Here is an 18,117-nt window from a genome sequence, read left to right on the forward strand (position 1 = left end):
CCAGGTACTATCCCTCCTAAAGGTCGTATATTTCCGCTCTCTAATTCTGAATCTGAGGTGGAAAGTTTACATACAAGATTCTCTGAAGGCTGGACTTATACGTCCATCCACTTCACCTGCATGTGCCAGTTTTTTTTTGTGGAAAAGAAGGATGGTGGGCTCCGTCCCTGCATTGATTATCGTGGCCTCAACGAGATCACAATCAAGAATCGGTACCCTTTGCCTCTAATTCCAGCAGCACTTGAGTCTGTGCATGGGGCCAAGATCTTCACCAAACTGGATTTACGAGGGGCCTATAATCTAATCCGCATTCGGGAAGGGGATGAGTGGAAGACGGCATTCATGACTACCCATGGACATTACGAATATTTGGTCATGCCTTTTGGTTTGGTTAATGCCCCAGCAGTGTTTCAGTCTTTTATTAATGACATTTTTCGTGATCTGCTACAAAGATTTGTCTTGGTTTATTTGGATGACATTCTAATTTTTTCTAATTCCTTCCAGGATCATCTTCTCCATGTCAGAGAAGTACTCTCCCGGCTCATTAAGAATAAACTTTATGTCAAACTGGAGAAGTGCACCTTCCATGCTTCTAAGATTCATTTTTTAGGTTACGTCATCTCTCCAGAGGGGGTGGAAATGGATTCGAATAAAGTCTCCGTGATTACTGATTGGCCCACACCAAAGAATCTCAAACACATACAACGATTTCTCGGCTTTGCTAACTTTTACAGGAAGTTTATTCGAAACTTCAGCTCGGTGGTCGCTCCAATAACCTCTTTAACTCGAAAAGGACCAAGACAAGGTAAATGGACCCCTCAAGCAGAAGAAGCATTTCAGCGCCTGAAACACCTTTTCACAACAGCCCCCATCCTAAAACACCCTGATCCTTCTTTGCCTTTTGTGGTCGAAGTGGATGCTTCTGGCCATGGAGAGGGTGCAGTTCTCTCTCAACGCCATGGAGAAAAACAGATTCTTCACCCCTGTGCCTTCTTCTCTAAGAAGTTATCCCCTTCACAGATGAACTGTGATGTTGGTAACCGTGAGCTCTTGGCCATTAAGCTGGCATTGGAGGAATGGAGGCACTGGCTAGAGGGTGCTCATCATCCATTTTTGATTTACACTGATCACAAAAACCTGGAGTATTTGCAATCGGCCAAACGTCTTTGTCCTCGCCAGGCCAGATGGTCCCTTTTTTTTACCAGGTTTAATTTCCTTATCACCTACACTCCAGGCTCTAAGAACATCAAAGCAGACACTCTCTCACGGATCCACGACCCTCCTGAGGCCGAATTGATTCCTGAACCCATCATCCCTTCTGGTAAGTTCCTGGCAGCTGTAAGATGGGACATTGAGGTAATTGTTCGACGAGCCTTGGTAGGACAGACGGTACCTCCTCAGTGCCCTCAGGACAAATTATTTGTCTCTAATCCAGTCAGATCTGCAGTTTTACAATGGGGACATGACTCCCGTTTCGCTGGACACCCTGGATTCCAACGTACCTTGGATTTCATCTCCAGAGACTTCTGGTGACCAACTATGGCCAAAGATGTCAAGGAGTATGTCCAGGCCTGCTCTATCTGTTCTCAAATGAAGTCTTCCCGGATGAGGGCGGCAGGCCTTCTTCAACCCTTACCCATCCCTGACCGTCCCTGGACCCACCTCTCAGTTGATTTTATTACTGACCTTCCACCTAGCCATGGACACACGACTATTATGGTAGTGGTAGACCGCTTCTCCAAATCTGCTCATTTTATTCCCCTGCCTTCTTTACCTACGGCTCGAGAACTAGCAGAATTGTTCGTACTGCATATCTTCCATCTGCATGGCATCCCTAAAGATATTGTTTCAGATAGGGGCCCTCAGTTCGTCTCCCGATTTTGGAAGGCCTTCTGTAAGTCGCTGGGCGCTTCAGTTTCACTTACTTCAGCTTATCACCCTCAGGCCAACGGTCAGACGGAACGCATGAATCAGGAACTGCTGACCTACTTACGGACCTATATCTCCTCTACCCATGATAATTGGGTGTCCTTGCTTCCATGGGCAGAGTATGCACACAATTCGTTGTATACTACATCTACTGGCATGTCTCCCTTTAAGTGTGCCTTAGGTTATCAGCCTCCTCTTCTCCCAGACTCCCATCCCGACACGGAGGTCCCATCTGTTCAGGACTATATCACAAACCTGCAGACCTTCTGGAGAAAGGCCAAAGCCACCCTTCTTCGCACCGCAGCTCAGCAGAAGAAGGTGACTGATCGGCGCCGTCGAATCCCACCCAGATTTCGACGTGATCAATTTGTTTGGTTGTCTACCCGTAACCTTCCTCTAAAGCAACCTTCTGGCAAGCTTGCTCCCAGGTACATTGGTCCTTTTCGTGTCCTCACCCAGATTACCCCAGTAACTTATCGGTTGGCCTTGCCTCCTACCCTTCGGATCCACCCTACTTTCCATGTTTCCCTCCTTAAGCCCTTTCACAGATCCACCCTGTCTAAACCACAACAAAAACCCTCACCGCCTCGAGTAATTGATGGACTCCCTGCTTACACTGTCAATAAGATCCTGGATTCCCGATGGTCTCGTGGATCCCTGCAATATCTAGTTGATTGGGAAGGCTACGGTCCAGAGGAGCGTTCATGGGTTCCGGAGAAGGATATTCTGGATCCCAACCTCATCCGAGACTTCCACCTCAACTTCCCTGATTGTCCCGCTAGGGTGTCAGGAGCCGCCCGTAGAGGGGGGGGTAATGTTACGATCCCTGCCTCCCGGCAACGGAAGAGGCAGAAGAAGGCGTAGCCTTACTCCATCAGTTTACCTATCAGTTTTCTTATTCACCACCACACCCCCGTCTCATCCTGTACTTAAACACCTGTCTTTCCCTACCTCCTTGCTCAGTATTGGTTTTCCTTTCGAGCTTCCTGGTTGCACTACTCCTTCTTCTGTCTTGTATCATTCTCGGTTTTCGGATACGGATTTTCCCCCTTTGACGACGGTTTTTCGGATTACGGCTTGGCTTCGGTACTCACGCTCTGTTTTGGATCTCTGGCTTCCCCTGGATTCTCAGATTGCTCTACTGTTTACGGTTTCGGATCACGCTTTGGCTTCGGTAACTCATTCCCTATTTGGATCTCTGGCTTCCCCTGGACTCTCGGCTCGTTTCTTCGACTACGGCTTTCTTTGGATCACGGCTAGGCTTTATCAGCTCCTGCAAGTGGGTTCATTCACTGGTTTCGGTTTCTCTTACCGAATCCTTAACACTTAACCCCAGCTGCTCCAGGGGTGCTGTGTAAATGACTTACCCTGTAAGGGTAATGACCCCAAGCTTCTCTCTCCCTGTCTGTGTGCCTGTGTGTCTCATGGAGAGCAAGCTGAGGTATGTGAAAAGACAAATATCTAATGCAAGAAATTGTATATGGCTAATTAAGTGATCTTATCTTATAACAATATTTAGCACAAAGAAGAGATGAGGGGTAAAATCCTAACAAAAGATTTGTTAAAAACTATAATAAAAGGTGAAAATAAAGAGGAAAACGTCATATATTTAACAATTCAAAAATACAATATTAACATGACTAAAAATTAAAGTTTAAATTTAATTACATTACATTTTCGAAAACAATTATAAATATAGATTAAATGTGTTTTAAACTGATCTACAGATTTTAATGTGCTCTTTACAATGCAATTTGAGTCCATTCGAAGGTAAAGCACTGTATAAATGTAAGTTATTTTATTATTTACTGCTCTGATATAAAGACTAAGTACTAACTCAGAGTAAAAGTAAACTCAGAATTAATATCCTTAAATAGATGATGTTCAGGAAGTGTGATAGAATGAGGCTTCATTTCCTACTGGCAGAAGAAATGTATTTGTTACAGAATGTGTTGATTGACTGGTCACACAAGGCAGTCATTTTTAATTCTTAGTATACGTGAAAGCACTTTCATTTTAAATTAGAGTCATTGTTCCTAAAAATAAATGCTTTTACTTAGACAAATTGCTTATAATTGTAAACACACATGAAGTACAATCTAGTAACTTTTTCTCACCCTGAAAGAGTTCATAACAAGGATAAGTCCTTCTTACAATTCTTAATGACTTAAAATGTTGAATAGGTTAAAAGGACAACTTAGGGACTTTATTAAAAATAAAACAAGATTTAATGTTTGCAGAATATCCTTTGGCCTTGTTTACTGCTGAGACCCTTTAGGATTTGAAGCAGGTTTCTTGGCAAGTGTTTGCTTTGTTCTGTTGTGGGAAATTCTTCATCAGAGGAGCAGTCTTGTGCAGATTCAGTTTTATTGAGCTCAATAAGTCCAACAACGCGCGCCGCGTCTGCCCCACATAACAGACAAACTGCAAGGGTTTCCCAGCTCTTATATACAGTCAGAGGAAAGTTTGTTTCACAATCTGAGTGCTTGTCCTGTTCTTTGATATATAATTACTTCTTGTCCTACTGTCTTGCTTTAGGTTCTGTCCTTTGATATACAGCAGACATTGGTCTGGTTTATCCTGTGTGTGGGTGCTGTTCCTGTCTTTTATTATGTAGAGTTAAGCCACTGGGGCTGCTGAAGCAAGTTAGCTTTATGGCATCTTAGTGTAACTTTTGTTTGAGGCTAAATTAACAGACCCCACCATCACCTCTCACAATGTGCTTAAGTGGTTATACTTTCATGCTGGATAAGTGAGATATACTGTATACATGTCCCACTTCAATTCCATCTGTCATTTTTAATTATAGTTTAGCCTTTGAAAAGCATCTGAACTTTCTAGCATTTTTACTTTAAGTTGCCTATATAGTTGGATATTAGTAAAGAGACAGGGATAGTCTAACGACTTTCTGTAAACTGTCCTTGGCTGTTGCCCAGACCTGGCACAGAGCATTATTGTTTCTAGAAGGTGTGGAATTGAAATGTGAAGGTCATATGACTCAATGTGCAATGACAGTTTCCATGGACAAAAGACAACAACAAAAATAATAGGTTGGGATATTCCTCTCAAATGTAGCCTTCAGCAAAAACTTATTTAATCAATTAAGCAGTAAAAGGAATTGTGAATAGAAATGCAAAGAAGCCAACACTGTATTCATGACTTCACTATTTTTTCCTGTATTAATATAGAAAGATTGTAAGGAATATACAAAATTACAGCCTTGCTCTTTTGTTTCAGTAAAAAAAAAACATTCATTCGTACACATGAAACCTCTTTCAGGCATAACTCATAACATATCACATACTGTACTGTTGCCACTTTTTCTGTCTTTTTTCGGAGACATAACCAAAAAGAGCAGATCTTTGGAATGAGAAAAATAAAATGAATGCACTCACTAAAACATAAGAGAATACTTTTATTTCAGAAATTTTAAAGAGAATTATAGTTCATTTTATATTTACACCCTGTGTGTAGCTGGTTGTTATAAACACCTGACATTTTTAAGATGGACCTTTGGCCCTCTCTTGCTCTTTAGCTCTTTCCCACAACTGGATGGTCTTAAATCCATTCTCACTCTTTGTCAAGTCGTTATCAAGTTCAAGTTGGTGAACCACTCATCTGCTCAGAGAACCTTAAATTTATTTTTTTGCTCCCTCAGGGAAAACATTTAACATGGTACACATAATATAATTTAATTGTGTCTGTTTTGAAAATTGTAAAGGATTGAATTTGGTCTCTCAAAAATGTTTTTGCACATGAGATGCACTGTTTTTTTAAAGTATTAAAGTAACTACTAAAAATGTTGAATTCAATACAACAGAGAAACAAAGATGAAGCATGGAACCGGACTGAATTGCCTCATCTAATCATTTAACTTCTGTTTTTATTTTCTATTTCAGCTATTAATTTTTGTATTTGTTCTTAATTTAATACATCAAGGGTAATAAATATCTTTAAACACCACCACCAATCACAACAACACCAATAATATTGCTAAAAATCAAAATAATTTCTAGGAAGAAGCTCAGACTATTGATCATAGAGTAGTAATATTACAGACCGAAGCTTTCATTATAAAACATTAAATATGAACCATTAAGATTCTAACATCCTCCTATCAATTATTAATGATACCTATTAACATGGTAAAATGAGAACTGTTCTTTACACATTAAATATTCAGTTGAAGGCTGCAACAGTGAGATCTTACTCCAAAACCAAAACTGACTTATAAGACAAGTGAAACTTCCTAATGATACAATTTTCCTAGGGTAATAATTTTTCATGTTAGAGAGATTTTTGCTGATGCTTGGAAAAATAATAGGTTTTAGAAAATTCAGCACTATTGTACCTTTTTACAAAATATGTTTTATAAAACATGCACAATTCACCCTACTGTAAGAAAAATATTTATTTTCTTGTGCATAAATATTCCAGTGGATTACTATTTTTGTCCATTGTTTTCTGCTTTAAGAAGAGAAGTAGGATGGACTTTGTTAGGATAGAAACACCGTGACAAGGATCACAACAGAAATGAAAGTTGAATTAGACTTTTGTTTCTTTATTTGTTTTCAGGTGGCTTACACAGAACTAACATGTTTTGCAGCGGCTTCTGTAAGCATTAATCAATAAGGATAAAATCAAAAACAATGTTTACTCAATGAAATATTAATTATTTTTAAAGTATTATTATTGATAATTTGTTGTTTGTTTTTTAAAAAACATTCTGTATATCTGAAATATTAACTTTATGTTGCACTTAATACACTGAAGTAATCTCATTCTCATTCACCAGCTACTCTGTTCTATAAATGTCATTCTGAGCACTGTAAACCTTTTAGGCATCTAGCCAGCTTCTTACATTAGATAAATCAATGAGGCAAGGTCATTTTTTTTCATTGAGCTCCTAGACCAAAGGAAAAACAGAAAGGACTCATATTCCCTTCTGTAGATCTGCTTTCATTGCTGTTATTCAGGACTGGGATCACAGCACAGTTTCTGGCCCTGGTGGTTCTGCACTCCAGCCCTGTTACCTGCTTACCACCCAGACACCACCCTATGGACTCTGCCCCAGCCTGTCAGCCCTTCCATTTGCCTGGCCCCTGCTTCATATCTGATCCTGCACTCTTCCTGAGGTCCACCCTCACAGCATGCTCCTGGCTCAGCCCAGACTCCGGTTCGCCCGGTATAGACCTCCCCAGCAGCATATGCCCAGTCCAGCCTCGTCTTTGGAGCAAACTACCCTGATAGCGCATGCCTAGCTCCACCCAGTTTGGCCCAAAAGGTTGTTTTGCATCATGATATTGTACCGTTGTCATATTGTATTATTGTCATAAATGTTTATGTTATGAGCTCTTGCTGTACAAGCCAAATTCTCTTAGAGGTGAATTCATTTAAATGCAGTAATTGTAAAAAGGTTGTAATTACATGAGCAGAATGAGGATGTGTTTTTTCTCTGCTGGAATTTTTTCACCTCAGGATATACAGTAACTGTCACACCGCAGTGGGTTGGCAGCCTTGTTCCACTCTGTTGTACAGCACTAATTCCAAGCAGCCTCATTCCTGCCATTCCTGTCATCACTTAAAGCAGCCCCGTTCTAGCCTGCACCAATTCCGAGCTGCTTCTCACCGGCTGGTTGCAGCTGGTCACTTGGCTTCAACACAAGCAGATCAAGTTTTATGGGCCTGCCTACTTGCCTGCCTTTCCCTTCAGCTCCTCTCACTTCCTCCACAAAGACTCAAAGACCCAAAGCCCTTCCTGTCAGACTGCCTGTGCTAATGTATTGCAGGCGACTGCAGCATAACAATAGCACCAGCACTTGACAGCACAGGTTGACAACAATCAGTACATCTGGAGTTGTGCACTGACTAGACACTCCAGTCTTGACCATTACACTTAGATATATCCTTGGAGTGGTCTGTACACTACAATTGTCATGCAAATTCTCCTAAACACAGAATCTGAAAATCCACACAAAACCTTGATTCATCTCTAGAGAGGTTTGACTTTCAACAGGTTATGTCATTGACGAATACTTACAGTATACAGTATAATATGTATCACCTGTGCTGACTCCACTCTCTAGAGTCTAGACCAAAGAGGTTAGGTGCTTATGCAACAAAGTCACTCGAGTTCAGTGCAGTTAGTCATGAAAGATGAGTTATTCTAAATTATATAAAAAATATTTAGTCTATTTCTAAAATCCAAATACTTTATTCTTCTGAGAATACGTATGTAGAAATGATAACTTGATGAACTTTTGGTGTTTAGTGTAGAGTATATTTTGTTGACCTATCCTTTATGTCTATGGTATGGTTATATTAGTTAGATACAGTGGTGTCAATTACAGCTGCTCATCAAAATGTGGGTGTTGTTGTTTTGCAGCTATGATAGTTTTGCTACAGACTGTGCCACCTGGTACAAAATCATGGATGCCAGACCAAGTGTGAAGACAATATAGGAGTAACCTTAAGCATCAACAGTATCATAACTACGTCTACAAACAAAATAAAATATCACCTTGCATAATCTATTTTTGTATGCTGATTTAGGACCTTGTTTTAGACCACAACCAGCAGTAAGAAAAACAACAATCCAGGTATTTCTTTGACTTTTTTTCCCTTACCAATACTATTAGACTACTACAGGTATTGTAACAAAAAGGAGAAATGTTCAGACAAAACATACAGTATGTGAACAGAATATAAGCAAAAGGGTCACAGGGACAAGGATACACGTTAATACAATGTATACAGTATATTGTGTGTTCTTTGTTTTCTTCCATGTCACATGTACTAGGAAGAAAGTATTAATGAACACGTTTGTATGTTTAAGATAAGACTGCTATTGTGATATCACCTACCAGGACCCTCAAGAATGTCAGAACTGTGGCAAAGGAAAACATTTTCTGGCAGAGAAACAGGAAACACACACAGAAGCAAACATTAAATATTGTAGCTCTTTCAGGTTCACGTGGGTTTGCGCCCTCGCCGCTCCCACCTCAGGTCAACCCTCCAGTGCTGGGTCTTGAACCTTGGCCTCTGGTGCCACTCAACAGTGAACCAGCCAGTTGAGCTAAAGGGAGATCTCCCCTCAGGCTGGCAGCTGAGGTCCCTGCTATTTGCAGGGAAGGGCGGTGACGTCATCGTGCTGGCAACCAGCTCGCAGAACCTGTAACGTCGGCCATATGCGTTACAATGTAAAACAGGAATTAGCTCCATTTTATTGACCATAAATTTGACTAAATGCACCATAAGGTATGATAATGTTGATACAAGCATTAAACAAGTTAAACTTGTTATTTAAAGAAAATAAAGTATTTTGTAAATTTTGCAACTATATTTGTCAATGGGAAAAAAAAAGCTAGACAATAGATTGAATAAATGAGCCAGGCTAAGATAAAAAGGTCCAGTATAGACTTTATGGTTACTGGGTCATGAATGAAATTAATAAAACAGAGTTTTCAGTCTTCTTCTAGTGTGTTGCTGAAAGTATCCAAACACTTAACAGCATTATCATCAAAGAGGTGTTTTGGACATTAATGTACTGTACCATGCACAACATAGCCTAGGGATATCCACAGCTTCAGTTCGGGTTGCAATCCTGACCCCATTTGTCCTCTATGGAAATGATTTAGTAAAGTCAAAAGACTCCATGGTAAGTCAAAAACAGTGCAAGTACAGGAGGGTGAGGAAGTGGATTATTAAGAGTTAAGCAAGCGATCAATGGCTTCTTGAAGACAATCAAGCTGGTGGGTAGCTCATAAGATCTGCATATAGTGGCAGATTGCTGTTTTGGCAGACCTTTCTCATGAGTTTGGCAGGGGATTCTTCACAGCATGAGAGAGGAGGCAATATGTTGCTAAGCTTGGGTAACCATGGTAGTTGGGGTTTAACACAGCATTCCAGGTATGATACACAAGGGTCTGGTAAGATCATCATTGACCAGTCTGGTTTTGGCGTGAACAGATCACAGCACAGTGCTCTGCCTACAAGAAGAAAAGCTCAAGTACAGATGTTCTGAGGGTCAAGGAACATGCTTTCCATGAGGAAACAAATAGATTTCATAGACTTTGGAATTAGTTGAAGAAAATGAAATAACTAATAATAAAGCCTTGATGGAAAATCAATAATTTCTTCTATGAAAGGTTACATTTCTCAGAAATGAAACAAAACATTCTTACATTCTTTAGGCACAGATGTATATTTTTAAACATCACATTTCCTATGGTGCAATACTGTTATCCCATATCATATCAAAGTTCACAGATTTAAATGAAAAGGAATCCAAGCACAGATGTAACTACAAGCCAGAAATTATAGCCCTGTCCGTAGCTCTAGGTGGCTTCTTACAATCAATAGGAGATTATGAAGAAGTCTTCTTTGCAGCCAAGGACATAGGACAAAAGTGTAAAATAATATTTGTACTATGCATAATCTACACATTCCATTTTGCATATCCCCTAATGGCTGTTCGTTTTTATTAAGAGTTGTTAATACCCTGTTTGAGAATTAGGGTCTTATTTAATGGTGTTTTCATACTTTTTATGATGCCGAACTATAGTTTTATATTGATCACCAGGAGTATGACTATCACAGCTTTACCTTTACAATAATAAAGTTCAAAGATGATTTCAACAGAAAGCACAGGATTTGTCACCAAGGAAAAACAGCTGGGCAGATATTATATTCTATGACTACTTAAATGGGCACAAAAATGCCATTTGTCCGAAGAGCGGACAATATTACATTTAATTCAGGACATCACATTTTTCATAATTCTTGGAACAATCACAGTCTCTACAGGAGTTACTACAGCTTATTTTAGTCATTAATAGAATAGTAGTATTTTTCCTTTCTCTCTTCTTTTGTTACACATGGCATCTTAAAACTCGCATATAGTATCGAATACTTTGTACACTTTGTATAAACAAAAGATCCACAGTGACCAAGTTTGTCATTCTAACAGAAATGTTAGAAATGTTATGTTTTGCTTAGATATATCAAAACTTTATTTTTTTCTATCTTGTATTAAAATACAAATTTCAGATCTTAATGAATGTCATTTGCCTCATCATAGTAAATATACGCATTTAAGAACCTTGCTTTTCCTTTCTTTAAGGCAACTATCTGTAAATGATAAAATGCATGACTAACAACTGCAAATTCTTTCTTGACAAAATAATGAAAGGTGAAAAACACTGATCAGCAGAACAAGTCTGAATATACTCGGACATAAAACTTAAAAGAAAATTAATGACTATTGTTATTCACACCTTTTTCATCTGAATTTTTTCACAGAAAAAATAAGCTCCTAATTAGTACAAGCTCATTTATATTCCAGGCAATGCAGACATCGCATTGGGCCAGTGTACATAGACATGCACGTCTGTCATGTGGACTGTTGTTATGGAAACAACCTAGTTGCAGCTGGAGCCACACTTGTTCACTGGTACTTTCACGTTTAGAACTAAACAAAACGCAGTGCTGTGCCAGGGATCACATTAATGTGCTTGCACTCTCTTTTAGCTCCCATCTCCATCTCCATTGGGTTATAGACTTTTTCAGGTCATCTGATACTAAAAGGGCATCCATTCAAATAAGCACATATTTTACACTGTATACTCAATAAAATTGCTTGTGGAATTTTATTAAGAGATAGTATTCTAGTGCTTTGTTTCACGTTGACGTTTTTTTCAAATATTCATAAAACTGAAATCAAGAATTCACTGTTTCATATCTGAATCACTCTCTAAACAACACACAGATGTGCCACATTATCGTTCTTTAGCACACTCATAACCCCCTGTCTGCATGAAAATATAGTTTTACCTCTCCCTTCTTAGAAATGCCATACATACAACTGGAAAAAGCACATTTGAACTGTGTGATATAGAATATTTTTTTCTATATCCTGAGTGAAAAATACACCCTTGCCTCACGTTTTATCACACCATGAAAAGTGCAAAAGAGGCACTGGGCGCATGACAGTCCTCAAATTCAGCACTGGGGAAGTGTCTACAGTCATTACAATAACAGCTACAAAGTGAAAACATGAAGCAGTACCATGGTCAAACCTGATGTCATTCTAGATAGCAGGTGACTGATTATGGCCATGGCAGGACCAGAGCTCACATGAGATCTGTGTCATTTTGCACTTTAGGTTCTATAAAGAGAAAAGTGCATTAATAAAGTACATGTGCTCCCTAGTGCCCGTAGTGTGGTCCTGCTACTGCTGGAGTTGCACACCAGACAAAAGAGTCACTAGTGTCTTGAAAAGAGAAGGTTGAAAAAGATTAAATAGAAAAGCTGCCATTTGGTGAATGGGAAAACAGAGAAAGTGCAGATTTGGAGGAATAAACTACCTTAGCAAACTCTCAAAACAAAGTGAACCTTGAACCAGTAAGCAGCTGCTGAGTCCAAGAACAGTTTGTAATAAAGTAAAGTAAATATGTAAACTAATGTGAAAAAAGGTATTGGAAATAGCATATCACTAGCTTCTAGAACAATTGCAGAAGCAGAGCACAGTCACTAAATATTTCGATGGAGATCTAATAAAAGCTACATTAAAAAGTACGTCACAGAAAGAAGCATCTGCAGTATCTATGGTGAAGTGTTGAAAGGATGTAACAAAGTAGTGATAGACACCTCTAGCTGTGGTAAGTGGGACAAGAAACACTACCCTGGGAGGCCATTGACTGCTTTCAAGAACTCTGAGCAAATCAGGCCATTAAAATGAGGCACAATCTCATTCATGAATGATTTTCCTCAAATAAAAAAAAAATATATAAAAAGTAGATATGGCACTACACCGCAATTACTGTCAAGTTACTATAAGCTCCAAGAAAAACTGATGAAAAAATCTGATAAGAGTTTTAAACATTTGCATCTTATCTTTCAATAGGCTCCTCATATTTGTAACCTTTCTTTTGTTTCTTTCTGCACACTGTATAATATAGTTAAACCTTAAAAATCCTGAATTGGGCCTGTTCATATAATTCATAGACATCGTATTTTCTGACCAGACTGTACCGACATTTGCTTTGAAGTATTTTACATCATAATCAGAACCAGTTTTTTCACTAAGGCAAAAGTGGTAGAAAAAATAGATACTATAGATAGATCATTAAATACATTAAATACCAAACTAGGAAACATAGCTTTACAAGAATAATGCACACATTTCTTAGAATACTTTATCACTCATACCAATAGAAAATATGTGGAGAGTGCTCTGTGAAATTACCATAAAACAATAACATGATGGTATGCTAACATGAAATCACCTAATAACATCCTCTTAAACTTTGGAAAGTTTACAACAAATAACAACTACAACAAAATAACAGCAAATAGAAGCCCCTATTACCTACATTGATTGAATTAGGTGGTGTATTGATTTTTTTTTATTTCTACTGTACAGCACACTGTACTGTAGGTACCACTGTGTGAAAGGTTTACAGAATGTTTATACACAGCAGTGAACTTTTGAAGAAATTAAGGTATATTTAGAACTAAGATTTTGAACAGCAAGCTGCGAGAACTGCAACTATATAATACCTAGTGTGGCAAGAGCACACTAGTTATAAATTAACCATCTTTGAATTCTGATGAAAACCTATGACCTTCATTCCATCCAATTTTCTGATAGCATTCAAGCTTTTAAATAAATAATGAAATTATAGTTTACTAGGAAGGCTCCTTTTAAACAAATGCACCCTCTTGGCAAAAACGCAACAGAAATATAAACACACTAGTTTAATGTTTAATGTTTTTTATGATAGAACACTATTTGTTCTTTATGATTTGTCAGTTAAGATATGCTGAGAACATAATCAGTACTCTATTATCAACACAACGGGAAAACAAGTTGGCTTCAGTGATTCTGCTTCAACAGGTTTGTATAAAGGAAACAGGAAACAAAACTTAAAAATAGGAATCATTTTACAATTGCATCTCAATCTTCCCTTGATCTTACAGAGACATATTTTTAATAGATCATTCTGGACACTGGTGCATGAATTCAATCTTTACTACATACTCTCATTTAAAAATAATCCTTAAAGTCAAAGAAGAATGTAAAGTAAGAATCATGTGGGGTCTTTTCTGTAATTTCCAAAGCTCACCTGAGAGTGTACAGTATACTGTATGTAGTGCACTTTCAAAGAAATATATTGCATTATGGAAGTGGCACAGGGATTAGCATAGTTTCCCTGCAGCATTGGGGCCCTGGATTCAATTCCTTTGGTGCTACAGTATTAGTGATGTTCATGTGGGTATCCTCCGAGTGCTCTGGTTTCTTCTTATAGTCCAAAGACATGCTGCTAGGTTAAATGGCCTCTGGGAAATTTAGCCCTGGTGTGAGTGTGTGCGTGCTTGTGACTATGTGTGCCCTGTGGTGGACTGGTTGTCCGGTGTGTATCCTGACTGGTGCATATTGCTTGTCAGAACAGGCTCCAGCTCCCCCTTGTACTGAATAAAGAGGGTGGGAAATGGAGGAATGAATATTGCATTATGCATATACTGTATCTGCTCAATTCCTGTTTGAAATTATATGTCATGTTTAAATTAATGAGTTTTGGTAGACATCAATAGGGCAACAAGGATACATTTTTAGATTAATAAATGTCTACTGAGCATGCTGTTCACCACTCAGTTCATCTCCATTTTAAATACCTTGACATTTGAAAACGCCTCTGTAAACACTTCTATGTACAGTGGAAATAAGTGCATTTAAAGCACACATAAAGTAGAAATTTAAATCAAAATTCAACAATTGGTAATGGAAAGGGTTCCTTTAGCAGCCAGACTCAATTAGCTAACGACCATTGAGGGATGATGGTCGTTAAACCATTTGTTTAACGGACGTCCAAAGGGACTAACCGTGGAGAGCAGGAGAGCGGATAAAGACCCATCTGCGTAGCGGAGGAACGGGAAAAAGGCCCGGGGTCGTTAGTGCAAAGAGTTCAGGAATGCCGTATAGAAACCAATGCCCTCAGGGAGCGGACGTGGGGCGACCTGGTGCTAGGCGGGTCTCAGGACATCTGAACGTCAATGCTGAGCGAGGGCAGAGTGCAAGACCCGGAAATATATAACCCAAGGGAAAGAGAGGGACCGGAAGGGCAGCAGGCAGGAAACTAGGGACAGGACAGAGTAGGAGCGCCCTCAGGCTGCAGATGGCGTGACAATTTGCAGTGCTATCCGGACTCAAAAAAGTCTAAAAAAGGAAAATGTCTTCATTTACCCGCAATTTACATAATGTTATATAGCATCTATAAACTTCAGTAATAAATATTAATGTCAAATGGAATAACTCATAGAAACGCTAGTGTGTCTGCATTCATAACACATAGTCACACGGCTACCACGTACTGTATGTAACTCAGTTGTGCTAGTCAGTCTTCAAAGTGTTTCAGGAATCTTGGCTTTACACCAAGTATGGGTTATTGATCAGTTTTAGGTGATGGTCACAACATGACAATACAAGGAATTTCAAAATCCATGTATTGTAACACAAAACAAGAAAGATAGATAGACAGACAGACGACAGATACTTTATTGATCCTGTGAGGGAAATTGCAGTGCAACAGCAGCTTAACACAGACAACACAGCCACAGTGTAACGAATGATACAATAATAATAATACAATACATACGATACAATCAGTACAGTGAGAAGTGCACTAAGAAGAGTTACTCACAGTCCAGAACACACAAAGAACAAACCAGAACAGAACAGTACACAAAAAAGTCGTATTGCACAATATGACTATAAATATAAATGTATTGCACAGGTCCCTGCCATATATTGCACAAAAACGGTTGTAAACGGGAAAAGAAAAAGAACAGATGTATCAGTTTACTGTTCAGTCCAGAAACAGGTCACTGTCAATGTTGCCTCTGCCCAGATGCAAGGTGGATGCGTTGTACAGTCTTATGGCAGAAGGCAAGAATGACCTCCTGTAGCGCTCCCCATCGCACCGTGGATTAATCAGTCTATTGCTGAATGTGCTCTTCATTTCTACCAGTATGTCATAGAGGGATGGGAGACGTTGTCCATGATGGCTTCTAGTTTGGACACCATTCTCCTCTCAGCCACTACCTCCAGGGGGTCCAGGCCAGACCCAATGACAGAGCTTGCTCTCCTGATGAGCTTGTTCAGCCTGTTAGAATCCACTGCTCTAATCCCAGAGCCCCAGCATACCACCGCGTAGAAAATGGCGCTCGCCACCACCGACTGATAGAAAATATGTAGCATCTTACAACACAAATTGAAGGACCTGAACCTCCTCAAGAAGTAAAGTTGGCTCTGACCCTTCTTGTAAATGGCCTCGATGTTCTTAGACCATTCCAGTCTATCGTCGGTGCACTCCCAGGTACTTGTATGAGTCCACCATCTCCACGCCACTCCCATGGATGTAGACAGGAGTAGGTTTGACCTTTTTCCTCCTGAAATCTACTACCACTTCCTTTGTCTTTGTTACATTCAATTGCAGGTGGTTCTCCCCACACCACTCCACAAAGCTGCTGACCAGTCCTCTGTACTCTTCCTCCTGCCCACCCTTGATACATCCCACAATTGCAGAGTCAACTGAGAACTTCTGCGGGTGGCATGACTTTGAGTTGTATTTAAAGTCTGAGGTATAGAGGGTGAAGAGGAATGGAGAAAGAACCGTCCCCTGAGGAGCCCCTGTGTTACTTACTACCTGCTCAGACACACAGTTCTGAAGTCTCACAGACTGTGGTCTGCCTGTCAGGTAGTCAGTGATCCACGAGATCATGGAGGCATCGACTTGCATCTCCTCCAGCTTCCTCCTTAGAAGTAAGGGCTGGATGGTATTGAAGGCACTGGAGAAGTCGAAAAACATAATCCTTATGGTGTTGCCAGCCTTGTCCAGGTGTGAGTAGGCCCTTTGCAGCAGGTAGATGATCGCATCCTCCACACCAACCCTGGGCGAACTGCAGGGTGTCCAGTGATGAGTTAACCAGGGGTCTCAGGTGCGATAAGACCAGCCTCTCCAGTGTCTTCGTGACGTGAGAAGTCAGTGCAACTGGTCTGTAGTCATTGAGGACAGAGGGGCGCCCTTTCGTTGGTAACAGGACCAGGCATGATGTCTTCCAGAGCACAGGGACTTTCTCCAAGCGCAGGTTCATGTTGAACAGTCGCTGGAGCACTCCGCTCAGCTGATCAGCACAAGCCCTCAGAACTCTGGGACAGACGTCATCTGGTATTGTGGCCTTACCCTGGTGCAGCCTCTTCAGCTCCCTCTTCACCTGGTCAGCCGTGATGGTCAGCCTGGCCTGGGGGATGGTGCTCATAGCGCTTTCAGTGCTGCAGGTGTTAATGGCGGAGGTGTTGGAGAGTGGCAGCTGGGGGATGGGTGAGGTGTTGGGCAGTCGCAGCTGTGAAAGGTTAGGGAGCGTGTGGCTGTGGGGGGATGGATGTTGAGCCACAGAGGGCCCCGTATCAAACCTGTTAAAAAAATAGTTCAACTTGTTTTCCAGGTTCCCCTCTGTTACACCCCCAGCCTGTTTGAAGCCGGTGATCTCTCTCATGCTGCTCCATACATCCCTCACCCTATTCCTTTGCAGCTTGTCCTCTACCTTCTTTCTGTAGGCATACTTGCTCTCTCTTAACGTCTGCTTTAGGTCCCTCTGTACATGCTTGACCTCTTCCTTATCCCCCCTCATAAAGGTGATGGATCTATGCAATACTGCACTGTGAAAGTTATTTATACTCCCTTTTCTATCTGCTTTACACCAGATTTTTCTTAATCCATCAAAGACTTGGGCTCCAACCCTGTCTAGGGAAAACCTTCATATTTCAAGATCCTCATTAAACCATTGATTTGTAAAGCCTTGGAACAATTTCATTGTGATCAATTAAACCAGTGACGTATAAACCTCAGTAATTATCTGTGACCAAAATCTGAGTACCTATTGGCCTTCCATAATCAGAAATCTCTTAATTGAAATGATGGCTTGAATAATGCTGATGTGTATGAACAGACAACCCATAAAATTACCTGGGTTGAAACATGAGATGGAGATATCCCTGTTCTTTAGCATCTTGAGGAACAGTTAGGTTTTGAGAGACAAATACATTCAAGTTATTGTAACCCGGTCCAATTTTCTGTTAATTCGATCTCCAGTGGAGAAATTAAGTAAATTTAAATTAGCCATGTGCAA

Source organism: Atractosteus spatula, chromosome 4 (assembly GCF_055471065.1).
Source record: "Atractosteus spatula isolate fAtrSpa1 chromosome 4, fAtrSpa1.hap1, whole genome shotgun sequence".
Taxonomy (NCBI): Eukaryota; Metazoa; Chordata; class Actinopteri; order Semionotiformes; family Lepisosteidae; genus Atractosteus; species Atractosteus spatula.